This window comes from Chaetura pelagica, unplaced genomic scaffold, assembly GCF_000747805.2.
Source record: "Chaetura pelagica isolate M959 unplaced genomic scaffold, ChaPel_1.0 scaffold199, whole genome shotgun sequence".
NCBI classification, from domain to species: Eukaryota; Metazoa; Chordata; class Aves; order Apodiformes; family Apodidae; genus Chaetura; species Chaetura pelagica.
The window spans coordinates 1,274,752-1,284,803 of NW_009970714.1; positions in this window are offsets into that span (position 1 = coordinate 1,274,752).

Genomic DNA, 10,052 nt, shown 5'->3' on the forward strand with positions numbered 1-10,052 from the left:
TTCATTTTTCCTCACAGATGCCTGTGAATGTTCAATAGTGGCCTCCGTTAAACACGTGAGAGACATGTTTTACTGGGAAAAGGGGCCTTCGCCGCAGGCCTGAGGGGTCCAGCCGTGCTTCTTCAGCTAGTGGTTGAGAGCATCTTCTTGCCTCGTGTTGTGGGGACTACAGAGCTCTCACTGTGTTGCTACAAGTACAGAGAACACAGGCTTTTGTTTGTTCTTGTTTGTTTTTTTTTAAATCTTTTTTTTTCCAGGTCTAGGGTCCCTGCCTTGCTGAATCTTGTTTGGTGCTCGGGGGGAGAAAAAAACAACCCAAACCCCATGACATATGGAAGCTGCATCTCAGCCCCTCATCCGATGCTCACCCTGACAGCCGAAGCTCTTTCTCTGACTGGGAACAGACCCCACAGCTCCTGTGCATGCTGTGAGTCTGCCAGCAGCCTCCCTTACCCAAGGAAACCTCCAGCCACCTTCGGCAAGGACCTGGTTGTGCTGTCACTGACGAACCTCTGCTCGTGGGGTGCTGCTTCACATGGCTCCTGGCTCTAAAAGCAGCTCTAAGCAGTGAAACCCTCACTTCCAGCAGCTAACTGTTGAGGTTTTAGCAGGCCAGCTTTTGTAAATCACGTGGAAACCCTTTAGCTGATGATCCCTGTCCCTCATTGTCTGCTTTGCTCCTCTGCTCAAGGTGGTGGAAAGGAATGGCAGACACTGCAAGATCCTAGGATTTAGCTTAATGTCCCCATCACTGGCAGTTGCAGCTATGATGGATGTTGTATTGATACCATTTAATATGCACAGCATGCTCTGTGTGAATAATTCTTTGCTGGGAATAATAAGCAGTGTTATCACAGTGCTCCAAAAGGCAACACCTTTAAAAGGATGCAGCAATTTCAGTTTATTCCCTCTTGCCTTTAGAGGAATTAGCAAATGATATGTAGAATTAGAGGTCTTAGCTATGCCTCTGCAGGGACCTTGTTAGGGATTTTGGACAGAAGAGATACCATTAAAACACCAAAACATTCTTCTATAAAAAATTAAATACTCCAGCTAGATGCCAAAGACAATAAAAGAACAATTATTTTTAACATTGCACCAACAAGAGAAGCAATTACTTGTAATTTACTGTTTATTTTCATATACAAAAAGATAAACTTGAAATAGTTCTTTCTAGGTTTTTTCCTCCTATCTGTTGGGGTGTGGCTGCTTCACACAGGGCAAATACTACATTCATACTGGTTTATTCGGACACCCAGTGCAAAGCTGAAGCAGCAAAACTCCAACTTGGCAGATCTAATTTCAAACTTGAGACTCATTTCTAAAATACCACAGTAAAAAGGAACAAAGATCCACTGCAAATTCATGAACTATGATACAATGTTCTTTCAAAAATGTCTTCATTTCATAACTGCAATACAACGGATGTCTGCTTTAGGCCATTTTATATATACATTTTATATATATATACACTTCTGCAGAATATATATATATAATATACATATATAAAAAATCAGCACACTTCAATCCAAAAGGGGTTACAGCAACGAGCTTAACTCTCTGTATACTTTTTTTCTTTAACAGGATACTTTAGTATAACTTTTGTTAACTCAGTAGTACAAGCTATCTCTGTTCTATATTTTTTTTATAGCTACAAGAGTGAAATATAACCTACAACATTTACATTTCACATATCTTGGTATACAAACAGTACTTATTGAATTTGAGCCAAGGACCAAAAGACTCTTTAAAAATTATTTCGCTATCTGATAGAGCTTCCTGTAATTTACACTTGGTTCATTCTGCAATCTTCTACATCATTTACTTAATCTCATAGTTTGAGTTTAAATCCATTCAAACTGGAAATCCTGGAGAAACAGGTTACTGCAAACTCTTATGTATACTCTATATATACAAGTTAAGTAACACAGCGTAATAAGACTTAGCTATTTATCCTAAAACTGATATACACATATTTCACTACGCTAGACAAGTCTTAGGATTTTTATTTTATTTCTTTAAATAAAGCACAAATTTAGAAGTAGCTGGTAAAACTTACAATAAGATGGTTTGAAATGACAAATGGGTAGGGCGAGATTTCTTTCTGCTGGTGCCAAAATATTTTCTTGTGAGTTTTGTACTATGCTGTGTTGTTTAACTGTATGTGTCCAAGGTTACATGCAGAAAGCTCTTTCCACAAGAATTGACATCAAACTGTACTTAAGTCAACTTTACAGTATAAAATTTGTCAAACTTAAGGACAAATGTGAAAATATTAACAGGTGAAAGACCAGCCTTTCAACTCTATCATGAGGATCATGCAGAATTCATAAGATAGTTGGAGCAGATTGACAATGGCATTGTGCGGATTTACGGCATAGAACTGAAGCCAAGAATGTTACTTAGTTTGCAGTAACCACCTCCTTCAATTCTCATCCTCCAGCAGATGGACTTTTGCACCAGTTATTCCATTGGAAGGCCAGCAGCATTGCAAAATGCCTCCTTCTGGGAGATTTTAGTCCTTTTATACATGTTTTACCAAAGATAACCATAAACCATCATTAGCCCCAGAAATAAAATGGGGAAAGAGAAACATTCCATTTTCTTCTGTTACTAGTAAGTTATTAGCAATCAATTACCAGTAATTAATTAATTTCATTAATTACCAGGAGTAGCAAATTCATTACTGTTTGGATTGGAAATCTACTATTTTGTCCAAGTAAAATACAGACTGTAATGTTGCATCAGCTACCTGGACATATTTTTAAAAAACAGGTATTTGACAGGGGAACACATACAGTAAAATGTTAATGAAAAGACTAGTCTAATTTTTGGTGGTTGTTTTGGGTTATTTTTCTCCCCAGGAAATACATCCTGAACAGAATTCTCTTCAGCAAAGTACCATTAAGAAGTCAGTAGTAAAAGGTCTGCTTTTCTTACAAGATTCTGGCTGTTGAAAAAAGGGCCAGAGAGGATCCAGGTCTTCCCAACACACTGCTCTGGTGCCAAGTCCACCTTTAGGAGCTAGGAAATGCTCCAACCTCCTCATCCTCTGCCATGGTTGGATTTGGGTTTGGGTTGTTTTGGGGTTGTTTTGTGTGTGTGTGTGTGTTTTGTTTTTTACAGGGGTGCTCATGCAAAGACCCTAGTGACTAATGAATTAATGTTTTAATTGACTGGGATGGTTACTGGTTAAACTTCAGTTCCTCACATCAATCAAACAGTTGAATATAGTGTGGAGAATACCTTTCTTTTCACAAAAAAAACAAAAGCTATGGAGTTTTCCCAGAACATGCTAAAATTTTGCAATACTAGCCTTACAGAAATGTTACACACTGAGGCGTGGGATTTTTTAACAACTGGAAAGATTAAGAGGCCTCTGCTTCAAAATAGGCAAAAAAAATGCAGAAGTAGTGTTTTGATCACATCATCTGCCCATTGAAATACTGAAATAAAAGTCTAACAAAGGAAGCACTTTTCAGAAAACACTTTCTTGCTCTATATCCAGCACAATGCCATTAGAGAGCTTCTGGGAAGCCCTTTTGGTTTCAACGTTGGAAAACAAAAAGTTTTTTTCCTTCAGTCCTTGGGGATCACTTTCATTTACATATATATGTATCATATATATATAGGCATATGATACATATATATAAACACCCATACATGGCAAGGTTCCTGTTTGTGTATGTTTTAATATTGTAGTATCAAGGAGAATCCAGATAGCAACACTGTTTAACATGAGGTTTGAGGTAATTGGTTCTTGAAATACCTGGATCACAGACTGCATCCAGAAATAACAGCTGGACAATGAAAAGTGTTTTTTCAGACAGAAAAAACTAGTAAAAAGAAAATAAAAGAAAACTTACAGCAGTTGCTTTTACATGGAAAAATAAAGGCACAACAGAATAGCATTACATTTCAGAACAGCTGGATAGACATAACACAAGTGTGATCTCTTTCTGTGGAAGTGTCCCAACAAAAAGGATTACTGTTTACTCAAGAGGTTATTACTTCAGTCAGGGAACCGAGCGTCACCCTCAAAATAGAGTTTTAAAAAAGAAGTCTCACATAAGGGACCAGGTGTGTTTAGAATGTGCTCCAGGAAGGGTCTCCCCGTGGCTTCCATGGGGCCAGGAATTCACCAAGAACACAGATGGGACTCAGCAACTGCAGGAGCCTCCTCAGAATCATTTAAGCACTGGTTTCAAAAGGCACACTGTCCAACTGGCTTCAAGACAGCACTATGTACTGTTTGGTTTAAAGCTTTTTTCAGTAACTCTTACCCTACTGACACTGTGCTGTCAAGGTTTAGGGAATCAAAAAGACCAGAGTGAATTTTTGGTCCAAAGGGAAAAGTTAGCTTAAGTGAAAAGAATAATTTTAATTTGCCTTCTTTAATACTTTTGGAAATATCTTGGATTTGTTGCACACATTTGGAATGCTCTCTTTTAAAGTAGGACTTTGGACAAGACAGTGCTTCTTCCCCTTAGTGCCTTTGACCAAGACTGTGAAAGCTGACCTTGGGAACACAGAGCACATATCTGCATGTTCTGGTGAAGCCTGATTAATTGTGTCACTTCAGAGAGAAGGAACTTCTAGGAATTGGTTTTATCAGGACTCTACTGGCAACAGCTCCTTACAGATCATATTGTCAATGCAGCAGACGCAGCTGCTATAAACGGATACGGCAGCGAGTGAGATCAGCCTGGCTATTTGGTCTGAAGAAAATTCTTAACACCCTGACTTCACAACTCACTGCAGCATCATGGCATATGCCAAAGGACACACTGCTCACACATGGATACTCGCATGAATAATGAAAAAACTCTTCCTGGTTAAACCGAAGATGGTCACAGAAAAGCAATAAGCATCTGTAGCAGAAGGGATGTGACATGCAAGATAACCTAACCTTATACTTGGTGCTATCCTCAAAGCACGTCTAAGTACATCCAAACTTGCTCTTCAAACTGGTTTCAGACTAAACTTGTTCTATCCTCTAGACGTTGATGTAGTGCACACATAATTTAAATATTTTTTAATATATATTTATTTATTTGCTGTGCGTACACAGACATTTCTCCCTTTTCCCTGCAGAAACATAGTAGACATTACAAAAATAATTTGTGGTATAAAAGAATTTTCACACAATGTAGAATTTTTGTTTGTATATGTAACTAAAATATATATTTTTTTATTTTCCCAAAAGTAAAAAAGTCAAAATGTCCTTATTTTCCTCTATTATATAGACTATTTTATATACAATGTTACCAAACAATACTCTGTATGTAAAAGTGATAATAGTTGGCGGGACACTTCCTGCTTAGCAACTTCTCTTGCAGTGTGGTTTGAAAAGGATTGCAGCAACAGCACTATCCCAACAGAAGCAACCAGCACCTTCCTCTGCAACATGAGTTTCTCCCATACTAAGGGAAACCAGATCTCTTCCCCTGTGAAACAGGGCAAGTTCTGACAGTCTGCCTAGCGAGCAGCACAAGAGGAATGAAACGTGTCTTCTCTGGTTTCTGTGCTGTGGTATTAAGGGGGATCAGGATTCCTAATAGCAAAGCGTGACCTGGAAATACACCCCAGCAATGTTGCACTGACTGGACCCAAGGCTTCTGCTGCTTCTACCAAAACCAGCAACTTCAAGTGGAAAAAGCAACAAGTCAGGAGAATCCAAGGAAAATGCAGTGGAGTTTCTAGGGGACACTCACCGACCTTCGCTTTGAAACAAACAGACAAGTGTGTTGGCACTTCCATACCTGTAACCTTACCTAGCACAGCATATTCTGAAAGAGAATTTCAGCTGAAGAATGAGGCAGAATAAAAAGTGGTTTTGTCTTAAATGGAAAAAAAGACAAACAACCTTTATGATCAGGACTAGCTGAAATCCTTACCCATGATAAGCCTGGTACTACTTAGTAGTTAGACTAGTTTAGCCAGTAGTTAGATGTAGCAATTAAATAGATAGACTGGTTTATAGTCATCTATAACATGCATACACATTTCAACATGAACCACATGCCATTTCCAGCCTTGCTGTGCTACTGAAATTTCATTAACAAGTCACAGCTCTGTCATCTCAAAAAAAAAAACCAACCAACCAACTGAAAAACAAAGCCATTTTAGTTCTTGTGGTTATTTCCAGTTTCAAAATGTGAACTCAGACTTCCTCCACCTAGGAAACCAACCCAGCCAGTGCAATTAATTCATAAAAGGAGTTACACTGGAGAGACAGGAATCCCAGCTCCTAAAGTCAAGGAGACTTTTAAACCAGGATATTCAAGGTTAAGATTCACATAAGAGCCGCCATGAGAGGAAGGTGAATGACAATTCTGCAGCAAAGATTTTGAAGCTCTACTTCCTCTAAGTCTGAATGGGAAGTGAAATTTAGTGCTTAAGAGGTGTCGTACCCATCATATTCAAGGGAGTGTTAAGAAGAAAAGAGCTGCAATTGCTTATTACAGCTACACCTATGGATGTGCCTGATTGCCAACTTGGAAAAGCCTCTGCAGTACTGAGCAGAACCAAAATCATGTTGTCAATGAGAGTTCAAATGCTAGATTAGCAATGAGGAAACTATTTGCTTGACAGCTCTAGCGTTGAAAGACCAATAAGGTAATCAGAGCTTGTCTTCATTAATAAAATAAATGAAGACCAGTTTAAATGAACAACTTTAGCTAAACTGGCACAAGCTTGTAAATATGCAAACGTTCAGGATTTCCTTCTCTGCTTTGACAGCAAGACACACATACCTACACACATTTAAAATTTGTAACTGAGCACACACACAATTTTGGAAATGCTTTTTAAAATCAGTTTCTGAATCCTGTTGACAAGATGATCTATAAGGAACCATTACACCAGGGAAGATGTAATACTTCACAATTGACATTTGGTCAAGGTTTGTTTGGTCGTGCAGTTCCCCACAGGAAGATAAGCTACATGTGAGAATTTCCATTTATGCTTCCTCAAAAGAGAAGATTTCAGAGACTGTCTAATAGGCTATTAAAATCATATGGCACTTTCAATAAATACTTTTAAAGCTTCTTAAAGAAATCAGGATAAAAAAGCAACTGCTGTAATAAGCCTGTTTTAGCCATAATACATCATGCTGAAGGAAAAAATCCAGAACAGCAAACAGATATTAACAAGTAAAAGACAGTACAGCTTTTTTCTTTCTGCAAGACTATGAGCTGGCTCCCATTCCCAGGGAAATGGGAGCAAGCCCACCTCGAAACAAGTATTCACTCAAACTTAACTGCTCTACGCTCCACCCCAACCCTCACATCACTTCACTTCTAAAACATAGTCACATTTTTATATAAATCTCAGTGCAGAAATGTATTAAACACGAACAAACACTGATCCTGCACACCTTGATGACTATGTTTAACATTAAGCGGGTGCCTTAAGTCATGACACCACAAGAGCTACCTACACGCTTAATGCTAAGCATAGGTGTGTTGCAGCACCAGGCCCAAAGATGCCAACCACCACTGGGGACATCAGCTGGACAAAATGGTATCATTCTGTCTGGTTTTGTCAAGGTGTTCTCAACAGAAGCACATCAAATTCAGAAACTTCCAAACCTACACACGGAAATACAATTACACGTGTACAAACTAATATGCACTATACATTCAGTAACTTGAAAGAATAGGTTAAGACTTTATTCAGATAGACAAATTAAGGCAATAATCTTAATGTCTCTTCAAGATACAGGACCGTGTCCTCATTTGTGACCTGTAGGTTTTAAAGCTATATTTTTCAAGAAATATATTTTAATTTTCTTTATATTTTTTTTTTCCAATTAGTGATTTTTGTCTTTTTAATAAATTATATCTGTGCAAGGGTGCACGCTGACAATTTGGCAGTGGCAAGAAGTCCAATTCATTTCTATAATACAGACTTTTTACATTGTCATTTAAGGGTGATTAGTTCAGGACTGCATTTTGGCTTAACACAAAGAAATATTTAGAAGTTCTGGCCATCCAATGGACATAACTTTGTCAGCCTAGCAAGACACAGAATTCATGGTATATTCAAAGTGAGGAAAAAAAAAAAGAAAACAGAACAAAAAGAAAAGGAAAAAAAAGAAAAAGAAAAAGATGTACTGTCCTTTCACTAAAACAGACCAAAAAAATAAAACACAGAATGGAAACAGCCTTCACAAATAAGAGTGAATAATGCCCAGGTACCTTATATAGGCAGTTATTCTACAACTGTATATAGTTATTTACAATGGTGCTTTATAAAACAAACAAAAAAAAATGGTAGCACTTCCTAAAAGATTTTGGAACTTTTTTTCTTTTTTTTCTTTTTTTAAAACTCCCTTGTCATAAAAGCCAACTTACATTAAAATATACTTACTACAAGACAACACAACTAACAAAATATATAATAAAACTCATACAAGTAGAAAATTCTGAGGTATTTCTGGTTTGAGGTGGTCTGTGGTCGTGAAGTTTTTCATTTTTTTCAGTTTAAACCTCGGAAGCCACGTAACATTTGTATGTGTGTGTGTTTTGTGGTATATTTCTTTTCTCTTTTTTTTAGGTTTTTTTGTATTTTTTTTTTAAACATTGCATGTTTTGCAAATTAAAAAAATATTTCAATGTTGAATCAGCAGCATTAGGAACATTCACTGACTAGAGCAAGTTTATGGCGTTCATAAGAGTAATGGTATTTTAGAATATGCACCACTTGAAGACAAAAGTTTTGTCACAGAGTAAGGAGAAAGCTGTGTCAAAGAAACCTGTGGGAGAGATGCTAGGATATTCCCTGCTGCTGCTCATTGACTCTGCAGCCTGCACTTGGGCAGTTCACAGGCTTCTCAGATGCTACAGGAGCCATCTGCCACTGGTTCAGGTACTTCCACCCCCTCCCAACTCCAAATGAATAAGGAAAAAATAAAATTAGAGAGCTAGTTTTCACAGTTTTCCTCTTACTACCACCTGCACTGGTAGCTTGGGCTGACAGATAATCAACCCCAAGGCCAAACTTACTGAACTGACTCGCACCAAAAGTGAGATGCAAAAATTTTCCCATCTTCTAGTATTTAACAAAATTGCCTCTGAGAACAGACTTTCCCATCTCTTCTGATTACACTGCTTGAAAGCATCTTGCCCACTACCACCCGCAGTCGAAAAATAAAAGGTAATTTCAGTTCTGGTTTGTTCCTTTACCACCCAAGCCCAGGATACTGGAGGAAGAAAGAACAAGCATCCTGCTCTACAACCCCTGGCTCTTTGACTCCGCTTTCTCCATACGCTGCAGCCATTAATACTCTGCCCAGTAATGTCCTTCCCCTCCTCTAATGGTTACCTGAGAAGTAGCTCCATAGCAAATGATGTTTCCCCAAATGCTGCCAAGTCCAACGTCACTCTCCCCACCCCTATTCTACGCTCCCCCCTTCAATTCTACCATCAAGAATTAACATTCTCCACCCAGTTACTTTTTTTCCATGTTACAATGACACCCGTTAGATCCGTAAAAGACACATCTGCTGTTTGTTTTTCTTGAAGCTCACTTCCAAAAAGTAAAAAAGAAACTGAACCCAAAACCAAAACAAAACGGGGGAAAAAAAAAATAATAAAATCCTTTTGAGGAAGGTGTGTTCTTTAGATAACAGTCTTAAGTTTCCTCCACAGTTTGCAGCATTGCGTTTTCTAAGATGGTTGGTGGTTTTCCTTTATGTCACAGATGCTCCACTCAGAAGACAGATGGATAAAGAGCAACCCAGAAAACTGAATGAAGTAAAAACAACTGAAGTGAGTTTGTTGAGGTTCTGAGGTACCTGCACCTTTTCTGCATTCATTAGTCGGCACCTGAATGCTTGCTGAAATGTCCTTTTTTTTTTTTTTCTTTTTTTTTTTTAATACAGTAGAGCAATGTGCTGGTAAAATTGATCCAATCCAAAATAATAATAATAATAATAATAACAATAATAATAAAAAGTCAAGATAAAATAGCAGCTGCATTCATGTGTTTGTTGGATTTTTGTGTTTTTTGTTTGTTTGGGTTTGTTGGGTTTTTTTTTGTGGTGCGGG